This window comes from Lemur catta, chromosome 23 (assembly GCF_020740605.2).
Source record: "Lemur catta isolate mLemCat1 chromosome 23, mLemCat1.pri, whole genome shotgun sequence".
NCBI classification, from domain to species: domain Eukaryota; kingdom Metazoa; phylum Chordata; class Mammalia; order Primates; family Lemuridae; genus Lemur; species Lemur catta.
The window spans coordinates 6,774,430-6,787,468 of NC_059150.1; the positions used below are offsets into that span (position 1 = coordinate 6,774,430).

The window sequence follows — 13,039 nt, forward strand, 5'->3', positions numbered from 1 at the left end:
CATCAGAGATCAGAGAACAGAAAGAATAAGGCCACCCACACCCGGTCTCCGCCCTCACCTAAATCTGAATGGAGTTGGGATATTAGGGTTGCTGGGTGGTGCTGATTCTGGAAAATGAGAAGACATAATTGTTTAACCCTTCTGTGCTGTTGCCCTCTGCTCCAGAATGCATGCTTTTAAAACCCCATTTCCCTCTGCAAAAATGGGAAGGGTAAAGCAAAATGTGGACTGGAGAAACCAAGTGACCTGTCTCTTCATCTAGTCAACTGCATGACTTGGCTTGTGAATCAGAGCTCATACTCGGATAGTCTTTTCTTAACCAACAATTCCCCTACGAGGGGTTCCTGCCTGTTAAAGAGCCCCAGCATGTGTTTGTGCAAGGCACTGTCCCTTCCTGGTCAGTCACTGGTAAGAACCATGTGGCTCCAGCCCATTGAGACCTTAGCTGGGGAGTGGGAGAGGTGGGTGGCCTTGAATGTTACACCACATGGTTGGAGCTCTGGGTTTTCCTTTGTTTCAGAGTACAGAGGGAGGGGCCCCTCCTTCTTTCTCTGCACCAGAGCAAGGAGACCTTTTCCTATCATAGAGGACTTGGGAAGGGCCATGTCTCCTCTCTAATGCTTGCCTGGGGTGGGGACAGGGGTAGAGTTTGAAATGGCAGCTCCCTTATCTCTTGGAAGGTTGGAAGGTAGTTTGAGAGTCCCCATTGTGCCTACAGAATTTTTTTTATGTCATCAGTTTGGTCAATGCTGGAGGTGCCCTAAGGGACCTTCTATCCACTTGGCTGCAGATAGTTGTAGGTTTATTACAGAGATGGGGGAGTTGACTGATTGATAGCTTTAGTTGAACTGGGATTGAGAGAGGTGTGGTTGTGAGTTATAATTGAGGTCTTGGCTTCTTGTCAGTGTTTATAATCCCAGCCTGTTTTTGTAAACAATAGGCCACTGGCCTCTGTGTCCTGTCCAGATGCACTGCATTCTGCTGCTGGAATCCCCCTTACAGTTTTAACCAGATATGTCATTCTTTTTTTTTTACACATTCTATTCTTAAACTGTTGCCATAGGGAGTGTTAATAACTTTGATTTCCCCAGATTTCTCTCCAGAAGCATGCCATTTGACTAAGGTGCAAAGTGATTTTACATGTTTATTTTTTGGAAGGTTCAGGACTGATAGGTGTTAATTACCGTATCTGCCAATTTCTTATTGGTAAAGGATTTCTCACAAGTCTCTCAAAATTAAACACTTTGTGTATTTACAAACATTGTTCATTGAGATGATGTAATGCATTTGGCTATTTGGGTTTTCTTTTCAACCTTGTCACAAGCAGGAGACTGTTTTACTTTGCTCTGATATTTTTCCATTGACACTATTCAGAATCATAGAATTTTATAGGTGGATGAGCATGATGTCTTATTCAGTGAAGGTGCCCGATTAATGCTTATGGAACTGATTTGAGAGGACAGAGAATTGAAGAGGCTTGTCCAAGGTCACACAGCTAGCTGGTGGCAGATCTGAAACTGGAAGCAGGTTTACCGACTCCCAATTTCCCATTCTGTGTCTTCACTATGAAACATCATCTGATGAGGGTGGGAAAAAATTTAAAAAATTCTTAAGGAGCCCAAATCTGTCAATGAATAATAGTAGTAATGACGATAATAATAGATTATATTTTGGATGCTCATTATGTTCCAGCCTGCCCCAAATGCTTTTATGTGAATGGCCTGGTTTAATCCTCACATCAACCTAGGTGGTGGGTATTATTGTCACCTTCCTTTCACCACAAGAGGAAACTGAGGCTTAGAGAGGATAAGAAGCCCTTCCAAGGTCACATGGCCAAACCATGGCAGCTTGACTTCATTCTTTTATTCATTAACTATTTATTGGGTGCCTCCTTATGTGTTCTGGGGGCTAGCAATACAGCAGTGAAGAAGAAAACACCCTCACCCACATGGAGCTTACATTCTAGAACCTGTGCTCTCTATGGAAGAGCACAGGATTTGGGAACCAAAGACCTGGGTTCTGGCCTGGCTCTGTCCCCTACTATTTGGAAGCCCTGGGTCAGAATTATTATGACTTTCAGCCTTTTATGTGTTATATAGGACTTATGGTACTGCCAGTCTTACTTCTCTTATAGATGCCAAGATGAAAAAGAGAATTGCCATAACATCCAAGCAATTTGGTTTGGCAGTTAAGAGCGTGGTTTTCAAGCGTCAAAGGGATTCAGGTTTAACTCTTGGTTCTGTCACTTGCTTGCCTCGTATCTCAGGCAAATTATGTGACTTGTTTGAGCCCCAGTTTCCTAATTTGGAAATAATATGCATTTCCTAAAGTAGTTATGAGGAGTCAATGAGAGAGCATATATAAATCTTTTAGAACAGTGTCTGGTACTTGTAAGTGCTCAATAATGGTATAGTCTACTCCTCTGTCAGTGAGTTTTCCTTTTTGCTCAGTTGGCCTTACTGTTGAGGCTACGTTGCATATTCACTCCTAAAGTGCCAGCTATTAAATGATAGGAAACAAGTCAAAGAATGAAATTTGAGTTCTAGTTGAAGTCCATCCATTAGTAACAACAGGTATCTCTGGTCAGTCATTTAAACTGCCTGAATATCAGTTTCCTTTTCAGTAGAATGAACAGGTAAACTGTCTAATTGTAGTTCTGTATGTCTCTGACCAGAGTTCTGGGTCCTGCATGTCAATCAGAATGGTTTGAATAAAGTGGGCTTTAAATGGGACCCTCATCCAATGGGACCTTTTGTGGGACCCTCTCTATCCCTTGATTTTTGCCTCCTCTTAAACTACCTGCTTGCATGTGCCCTGAAGGATTTCTGAGGCTACAGCTCCAGCCCACCCCAGTGTGGTTTTATGAGGGGCATGCCTCCTTAGTCAGCCTGCCTTGTAGCGCCTTATTAAAAACCATCATTGTTTCTGGTTTGTGGGTGTTCAGATTCCTTTGAAAGTTCATGCCTGTCAATGTCTGACTCGAAAGCAGTAATGTTCTTAGTCTTTTTACACAGCTCTTTCCAATTTACAAAGTGGTTTCATATACAGTTGTCCCTTGGATCCAGGGGACATTGGTTCCAAGACCTCCCTCCCCCAACGAGGATACCAACATCTGAGGATGCTCGTCCCTTATACAAAATGGTGTAATATTTGCATATAACCTATGTATACATATCCCCCCCATATGTTTTAAATCATCTCTAGATTACTTATAATACCTAATACAATGTAAATGCTATGTAAATAGTTGTTACACTGTATTGTTTTTTAATTTGTATTATTTTTTATTATTGTATTGTTATTTTATTTTTTCCCCCAAATATATTCTATTTATAGTTGGTTGAATCCGAGGATATGAAATTCACAGATATGGAGGTCCAGCTGTACATTAATTTCTGGAAATTCTTTACAACCCTAGTCAGATTCATGGTCATAACCTAGGCCTTTGGCCTCTAGCCTTTTAGCTTTTTCCTGGGATTGGAGCAGCAAAAGGTGGTAAGGTGCAGGGCATGGTTACCAGAGCTGTTAGTCTGGGTGGTATTTGGGTGAATTCACATCACTGCATACAGTCCCAGATATTGTCATTTCCTTATTTAAGGCCCCTTTCCTTTATGCTCTCCATACCTTGAGTTTTTAGTCTCCCAGAAAGCTTGAGATTGACAGCTAATGCAAATATTCCAGGAGGAATAGTCTGAAACAGAGTGGCACTGTATGCTGAGCAGTCAAATTTTCTTTCTTGAGAACATTAGGGGTCTTGTCTTTTTTTTTTTATTCCTTCTTTTTTTTAAATGTCTTAGGAGAACAGTGTGTGTATACCACAGAGCTGAGAAGTGAAATTTTGTAATTTCCATCTGGAGCATTTTGATAGAAAAAGCGCAGGCCTTTGCCTGGAACAGTTTAACTCTTTCAGGGCCCTTTGAGAGCAGGAGACGAAATTTAAAACTCTAGTCATATTGTGTGTGCACACACACTTGGGAATGCTGATTGCTGGTATTTAAACAAGCTTGTTCCCCTGGGAGGTCTGAACAGTTCTTTACTCATGCCAACAAAGGTCTTCTCCAAGGCTTCTTTCTTCCCCGCCCCCATTCCCCAAGGGAGCATTAAATATAATCAGTTTGTGAAAAGCTGCAGTAAAACATCTAGTTGGAATCCCCAAGCAGATGCTATCATTTTCCTGTGAGATGATTGAGGGCTTCTCTTCCCTTGCTCAGGGGAAAAAAAGAAAAATAGTGACTGCAGTAAGGTGAGCTCCCGGAAGAAAATGAAGCTCTTGGAAAAATTCAGGTACCATACTCTGCATCTCAGAGTTGACAGACACTGGAGGAAGGTGGTGGGCAGGGAGCCAGGGGATGCTCTGTGCTGTGCAAGGTAGTAATGGTTGGAAATGTGTGTTCATGAGGGGTCCTTAGCTTTTCCAATTTCAGGCATTCTTTTGGGGGTTGGGAACAGAAATTTCCTTTGGTAGTTGGCCTATCTGGTAGTTGTGGCCACATCCATCATGTATCACGCAGGTTGAAAGCCTAGACAAGCTCTGATCATTTCTCTACTCTGAAGTTTACATCTGAGCTGGCCCTGATATGTAAAACACTCTCCCCCATGGCCCCCCAACCCCCACTTTTAAAATCAGCAGGTGCCCAAATCCTGACTCCCACCAGTCACTCCAGATCAACTGGGGCTACTCAGTGGCCCCTGTAGAGTTCTCATTCCAGAATAGAGAACTTCATTGTAGGAGTTGTGCTTACCTTACATCCTTGACCTCTGACATTAGGAAAATATGTCATGCTGCAGGGAAAAACCAGTGATCTGTAGATTTTTACTAGTAATAAAATTCAAGCGAGCAGTTTTAACCTGGTGTCAGCTCCAGAATTAACCTTTTGGGGAATTTGGGAAAGTTACTTTGGCAATTGTTTCATTTAAAAATAAATAATGGGAACACTTAAAAATATTTTTAAAAAATTACAAAATAACCTTTACTGATTTTGCAACAATGTGTAGGAACTCTCATATCTCTTTTTCTCTCTTCAATTGTGTTAAAACACACATAAGATCTACTATTTTCACCATTCTAAAGTGTGAATTCAGTAGCATTAAGTACATTCACATTGTTAGGCAGCCATCACCATCACCTTCCATCCACGGAACTTTCATCTTACAAAACTGAGACTCTGTACCCATTAAACAATAACTCACTACTCTCCCCTGCCCCCCCCCAGCAACCACCATTGTACTTTCTGTCTCTATTTGACAACTCTAAGGGATTGCATATATATAATACACTGCATAGGTACTGCATATATATATGTTAGTAGAATCATACAGTATATGTCCTTTTGTGACTGGCATATTTCACTTAGCATATATTATAGCGTATGTCAGAATTTCCTTCCTTTTTAAGGCTGAATAACATTTCATTGTATGTATATATTGCATTTTGTTTATTCATTCATTTGTTGATGAACACTTGGGTTGCTTCCACCTTTTGCCTTAATAAGGCTTCTGTGAACATAGGGATATTCCTATTTGTTAAAAATGTCTTCTATACCAAAGTTTTACAAGCCTGAATATACAGTTCTATATGATCACCTGTCCTGATAAATTTTTTAGAGTTAAGGTTTTAATATATGCATTCATATTTTCATATTATCAATATGTATTATGTTCATAATATGAGCATTGTATATTAAGTATAAGGTTGTATACCTTTTAATAATTGTGTGAATTGACTGAACTTTTACTGTATTTTGATAGCTTTATTGAGGTTTGATTGACATTTAATAAACTGCACATGTTTAAGGTATACAATTTGATAAGCTTTGACATATGTGATATACCCATGAAGCCATCACAATCAAGATAGTGAACCTAACCATCACCCTAGAAGTTTCTTCATTATAACGTATTGATAAATGAGTACTGTAATAACCATGTTATCGTATAGAAAAGACATTAACTTAAAGATAAATAAGAGCCAGGTATTACCAAGTTTAAAAAAGTTAAATAAGTGATGATCTAAGCTACCCAGGTTGGTTTCTGGAAAATTTGTTTAACGAAGACAAACAGTCTCTCAGGGATGTTGGGTTAATAATTGTGCCTCAGTCATTACTATGTTTTTAGGAGGGAAGGTACAGGATGGAGGGAGAAAGAAAAGAAAAAATCTTGCCATGTTAGGAGCTAACGAGTGACAGTATCTCTTTTCCTACAGACCTTGTTTGAACCAGTCCCCAGGGCCTCATGCCTCTTTAGAAGGGGTCACAAATGAGTCAGATGCCAACGGGAGGGGTTGGGGGCTCCCAGTAGAGAGTTACTCAGAATGTTATGAATATGGCTTCTTTCCTCTGTGATCGACTCTCTAATTGCCTGCTGAATAGAGAACAGCTTTCTCAGGTAGACGTGAGCTCAGTCCTCAATCTGGGTGCAACTTATCATTTCAACCATATTTCCCATTTTACCTTGAAAGGACTAGAAGCCTACCTGTCTTGTTTGCCATTTTAAACACATATACTGTTAGGTAACATTTTGCTATTCGTTTGGGGCATTGTGCTTTACATATATAATCCTTACTCCGACTTTGGGAGGAATGTATTACTGTTATCCCATTTTGCTGATAAGGACAGTGAGATGTAGGATGTTCAGTTACTCACCCAGGGTCTCGTGAAAGATGGAACAGGAATTAGAACCTCAACTGTCACCAGAGTCTGTGTTCTGAATGCTGTTTATGGAATGCCCCTTTCTTGCTGCCCACCCCACATCTTCACTTACTGAAATCTCACCTTCCTGGTAAAGCCCAACTTTTCTGAGATGCCTTCTCTAATCACTCTCACCAGAAATGACCCTCCTCTCTATTTTACCCACACAGCTTCTCTTAATAGATCTCCTGTGGCATTGATCTTGTACTGTCTTATGTCTGGCATATTTGTATTTCATTCTTCTCTCTTCTGCTAGTCTTCTGGTGGGAATGTTTTGAGGTTGTATAGTACAGTGCAAACAGTATAGGCTGTGGAACCATCCCTCAGTTGGTGTCTTGTCAATATCACCTCCTTGCTCTATGACCTTGCTCAAGTCACTCAACTTCTCTTCCAAGCTTCCTCTTCTGTGGTCATAACAAGACCTACCTTGCTGTTTATTGCAATTATGTTTAAAGTACTGGCTCAGTGTATGGCAAATATTAAATACTAAACAAAAAAACTCTTATCATGAGGTTCCTTCATCTAAGAAATGTGTCTAGAACACTGCTGTAGCTAAAATCGGTAAACATTTATTGGCTGCAATAATGAATGAATAAGTGGATGACCTAGAATATTGCAAATAATCTTTTAGAAATAGTTTCTTAATTTTATCTTGACAGTATATCTTGTACAATATCACCAAAGTGATTAAAAAACTCTTATTTTTTTGCTAAGGTCATAGCGTAAAAGACTTTGTATTCATTACTTCCCATTTCCCCTGCTTATATTTTATACTACCATAGAGCTGAACTGCCTTTAATTTCCTTCCTATATCATGTCATGTCATGCTTCGTGCTTTACCCATGCTGTGTCTTCTCTTTTGAATGGGTTCTTTTCCTTGAACCTGGAAAACTTATTCATCCTTGAAAGCCCAGCTCAAATGCCACCACCTCCAGAAAGCCTTCCCTGCTCCCCTGCTTATCCTTGTTTTCTGCACAGTAACCCTGTGTAGGATCCCAAGCAGGATTCCTCAGCATCTCCCCTTGCTTTCTGCACAGGGTTAGTCAATGCACCCTTAGATCTCCTCTGCAATGTCCTTGTGCATACTTGTATTATGGCACTCATCATATTACATTGTAATCTCTTCATTTACATCTCTTTGTTTACAACTCACTGAGCACCTTCGGAAAGAACTTTTACTCATTTCTGCATGTCTAGCTTCTGGTACATAGTAAGCACTAAAATGTTTGTAAACTGAATTGAACTGTTTCCTGATGTTGGATGTGACAAGTACCACGATGCCATGCTTCTGCTGTTCTCCCCGACTCCAGTGAAAAGCCCACTCCCTATGTTAATGTTATTTGACATTTGAAATAGGTTAAACATTATGAATATGTTGTCATTACACAAGGAGAAGGACAAACTATATAGCATTATAGAGGGCCCTCCACCCCGACACACAAAGGGTGTATGTTTCTCCTTATTTATTACCCCCTCTGCCCTTTTTAGAGTCACTGCCCTAGAGCTATATATACTTGAGTTGACGAAATTTCTTCAATCAAGTCTCTTACCTTAGAAACCAAGAAAAATATTAACTCTGAAATTCCCAAGAGTTTAAAACAAATGTAAGGCTTTCTGTAATGGAAGCAAAATACAGTCTGCATTTGTCTAGGATTTATTCACCATTTTTAACAGATACTCAAAGTCTAAATTTGAGAATGTTTAAGTCTGTCTTGACCAGGAGTTAAAACAGGGTTGACTTGAAAATCAAACTGTTGTGATACTTTTTTGAAGCAGGGTTTGGGGACAGCTATTGCCTGATTAGAAACAGCTGAATGATCTATGGTAGATGTGGGGAGGAAAGGTCCAAAGGGACAAATAGGAAAACTCTCCCTTCTGGTTTTTCAAGTCATTTCGTATTAAATAGCCTTGACTTTATTCATGCATTGTGAATGAATGGTTCTGAACTTGAAATATATATTTGTGAGGAAGCAAAAACAGCTGAGAAGTGTTCCTCCATTTTTGTGCGTATTTTAGGATACCATCTGTTAGGGAGAAGGCAGAGTCTTTTTGTTTTTTGTTTTTTACTTTTAACCATATCTTCTAAAAATGCATTAATCAGTGGGCAGGTGACTCAAAAGGCATTGTCACCTTTGTCATTGTCGCCAAAGTCACCAAAGAAAGTTGGGACCTTGTCTTTGCTGTTTGAGCCCAGATCCTGCATTTAGAATCACAACATGATAGGCAGGTCTGAATGCTCTCCCTGGAGAAGATGACCCTGAGAGCTGTGGGTGGCTGGGTGGCCAGGGCTCCACAGGAAGACAAAGCACAGAAAACAAAGGGACTCAAAAACATGAGCCTGGCCAAGACGTACCATGCCATGAGCTTTCAGAAATACATCCTGTTTCTGAGGGGTTAGCAACAATTTCTCCCAAAATTGAAATCCTTTAGAAATCTGCTCCCTTTTCCCACTAGACTGTGTGTGTGTGTGTGTGTTAACTTTTGGGGGGAGGACACTGGACCAAATCTTATCAGATGAATATGCTGTTTTTTGGGAAGGCATCTTGACTGAGGTACCTGTTTTGGAGCAATATTTCTTTTTGTACAATAGAGTACTTCCTAACAAATTGAACTACGGGATTTTATTGATACATAGAATGGTTTCAAGGGAAAGAGTGCTGGATTGGGAGGCAGAAAGCTTGAGTTCTAGTTTGGCTTTGTTATTTACTACTCTGATTTTGGGGATAACTCACCTAAGGTCTTAAAACTCCTACTTTCCTCCTCTATAAGATTCTTGACCAACAATTTCATTATTATCAAGGGCCAACAATTCTTGGCTAATATCTATTGAGTGCTTCTTATGTTCAGCTCTATTTTAAGTGCTTTACATATATTGACTCATGTATTTCCCAACAGCCCTGTGAGGTAGCTATGCTTATTATCCCCATTTTACAGATGAAGCACAATGAAGGTTAAATAACTTGTTCCAAAGCATATAGCTAGTAAGTGATGAAGACAGAGTATGAACCCAGATTGTCTTAACACTGTTGTTAGGCTCAAATGGAAGAATTCACTTGAAAGGCCTTTGAAACCATGAAATACTGTACACATTTAGTTGATTGTTCTCATTTACTAGTATCTTGGTACAAAAAAGGGCTAATATAATGTCTTAAATGTCTTCCTGTTACATACATACTTGACCTGAGTACACCTTGGTTTTCTTATCTAGGAAATTAGGGGTTAAATTAGAAAATTTCTAAGATCCTCCCAGCTTTTATGATTCGTGATTTTTGCTTATTTAAGATATTGAAGATGATGATGTTGTCCCTTTTAAGCAGGCACACTTGTAAGTACAAAAACCGTTACATTCTCTGAATGACATTCTCCTTAGCCTCAGAGCTTGCCAAGCCTGCATGGCCGTTGCTCGCATATGGAAGGTGGACCCCAGGTGGTAACAGAGTGGCAGCTGGCTTGGAGAGCAGTTGAAGTGATACTTGGTTAGGTATCATGATTTAATATAAGATATGCCTCAGCTGGAGAAATTGAGAGAAGGAACAGTTACTCAATGGATTTACTGGTGGACTTGTGACTGGATCACTAGGGACAATGAATGCTTCAGTCAGGATAACTATATTAACCTTGGACTTCTAATGAGCTCAGGGACTTTGACAGTGAGAAAATTCCTTGCTATAACTGGTTTGTATGGTTTTCCTTATCCACGTTCGTAGGCCAGAAATGGAATTTGTGTAACTCTTGGCATTATAGACATTTATGTTACTGTGTGAGTACTTGAATTTAAAAGAAAAAGGAAGTTGATTGATTGTTTTTCGTGAAAATTAAATGATAAGGAAGTGGGAGGCCTTTAATCCCTAACATCTGGGCTGGGACAAACTGGTGGTGGTGGTGTGTATGTGGAACTGGCAGAGAGTTAATCTAGACATCTGGGCTGTGGGGGAAGTGACTTCAGGCCCTCCTAGGATGTAGGATGGCCTCTTGCTTCTTATACCCCTCTTTGTACATTAGGCCCTTTGTTAACTAAGGGATTTCTTAGAGGATTGTGATGAAGTATGCTGAAGTATGGAGTTGAAATGTTTTCATGTTTATGTTTGTTTTCTTTTCACCTAATGAATAGGCTAAGTAACAGTCTGTTGTTTTAAAATGAGTACTATTAATAATTATGACAGTTCATATTTTTATCATTACAGCATTTAAAAAATATCATTCACAGGGAGGGAGAGTTGTAGGGTAAGAGGGGACTAGCAGTGTAATGTTGGATAAGTCATTCCACCTTGGGGATTCTCAGCTTCTCAGCTGGAAAGTGAAAAGATGGATTACTAGTTCCTTGCTTCATCATTTTTAGGACATATGAACAGAAAATGGTTATCATAAAGTGAGTTGTCATGTAGAGTCTAGATGTTGATTATTGTTCCCAATCTGGGGAAGGATAGAAACCAGAGATTAGATGCCTTGAGTTCTTTCTACTCCTCTCTTACTCCTGATTTAAGGTTTCATTTTTACATGACACTAATAGGCATTGTGTTTTAGACATTGTTGGGGTCAATTGTGCTGTATCTCTTCATCTCTTTTATTTATTCAGTGGTTCATGGTGATGTAAGTTATCTCAATTCTTTGCTGTCAGCAATTTTAAACCAAACAGCAAAGCATTTTGGGTAGATGACATGTTACTTTGATTAATGAGTTTCTTGATCTGGATATTTTAAGGCCAGTAACAACACAATTTTGAAACACCTAGTTCTCCTTAAAACAACAGTACTGCACCCACTGCCAAAGCTGAAATGGATTTATTTGAGTTACTTCTTTCTAAGAATAAATGTGTTCCTATGAGCTTTCTTTTGCTGCTTTGGCCAGGGAACAGGACTGCCAGTCCAGAAAGGCCAGCTCTTCTGGATTCAGCAGCAAAAAGGTTAATCATTATCTAGGCAGAAACAGAACCCTCCCAACTTTCTAACCTTCCCTTGCCTCAGATCTCCTTACTCTTCCTAGAAGAAAAGGCATTTCGTATGCACCTGCCAGTGTGTGCGCACACACACACACGCACCATACACACAAACATTCTTACAAAACTTAATGTAAAACGATCTCATGTTTATGAGAGCTGGAATTACTTGCGAGGGTTACTTGTGTTCTGCAGGCTTAGTGGGCATGATGTGAAAGCAGGGCTATTTGGCCTGTGGAGATTGCAGATAAGAGTGTGATATGTAATTGAGTAAGAATTTGAAAAATTATCCGATAACGTTAGGAGCAGCAAAGCAACTGCTTGTGTTTTTTTATGCTCGAAACTATTTGGAGTAGGAGTGAGGAGCTGGCATTGTTTTCAGGGCGTGGGAACCCCCACCCAACCCCACTTGCCAAATATGTTTGCCTAGGCAGAGAGTGTGCGGTCTCTGAGTGATCTTGACAGATCATTTAATACATTCTTCTGCCCCCAGGCAATTCTTCAGTCTAATCATTTCAGGAAAAGGGCTGTCAGCTAACCTTTAAAATCTTTTCCAAAAGAGTGCACCACAGCCCACCTTCCCATCTTGTTCCAGTGACCCAAACTATAAATGGTCAATTCCTTCATTTGCAGAGCTTGAAGTAGAATAAAGAAGAGGCCTGATGAATTGAACTCATGTTTTTGTTGCTGCCTCCACACCCTCTGTGCAGACCTTTGCCTCATTTGGTTCTCAGCAACTCGGGAAGGAGGAGACTATTAATGAAACTTTGAAGGCGTTGGCTCAAGGCTACTGGAGTGTTCTTCTTCCCAGTCCTTTCCCCTCCTTACTTCCTCCAGTGTTGGGGCACTTTGTATGGAACAAGAAGATCATGAGCTAATTTCAACCCGGCACCCATTTATTTAGCATCTACTATGTGTTTTGTGCTATGCTAGGTTGTGGGCATACAGACATAAAAAGGTTTCTGCCTTTAAGGAGCTTCAGCCTATTAAGGTGTCTTAGTCCATTTTCTGTTGGTTATTATAGAATATTTGAAACTGGGTAGTTATAAAGAAACATTTATTTCTTACAATTCTTGAGGCTGGGAAGTTCAAGGCTGAGAGCTGAATCTGGTGAAGGCTTTCTTGCTGGTGAGGATTCTTTGAAAAGTCCTGAGGTGGTGCAGGATATCGTATGATGGGGGGTCTTAGCCTGCTAACATGCTGCCCCAGGTCTCTTTTCCTCTTCTTGCAGATACTAGTTCCACTCCCGTTATAACCTATTAATCCTGTTAATCCAGAGCCTTCACGATCCAGTCACCTCTTAGAGGCCTCACACTGGTGATCAAGTTTCAACATGAGTTTTGGAGAGGGCATTCGAACACTAGCAAGAGGGATGGACAGATTACACAGTACAGTGTTAGGATCACAGTAGAGGGAT

General features: G+C 40.1%; 1 protein-coding gene across 8 annotated transcripts in view; it reads left to right on the forward strand.

Annotated features, from left to right (window-relative positions):
• The window catches only part of SRGAP2 (SLIT-ROBO Rho GTPase activating protein 2), a 218,242-nt gene that overhangs the window by 3,132 nt on the left and 202,071 nt on the right, over positions 1–13,039 (forward strand). The gene's annotated exons all lie outside the window — the stretch shown is intronic.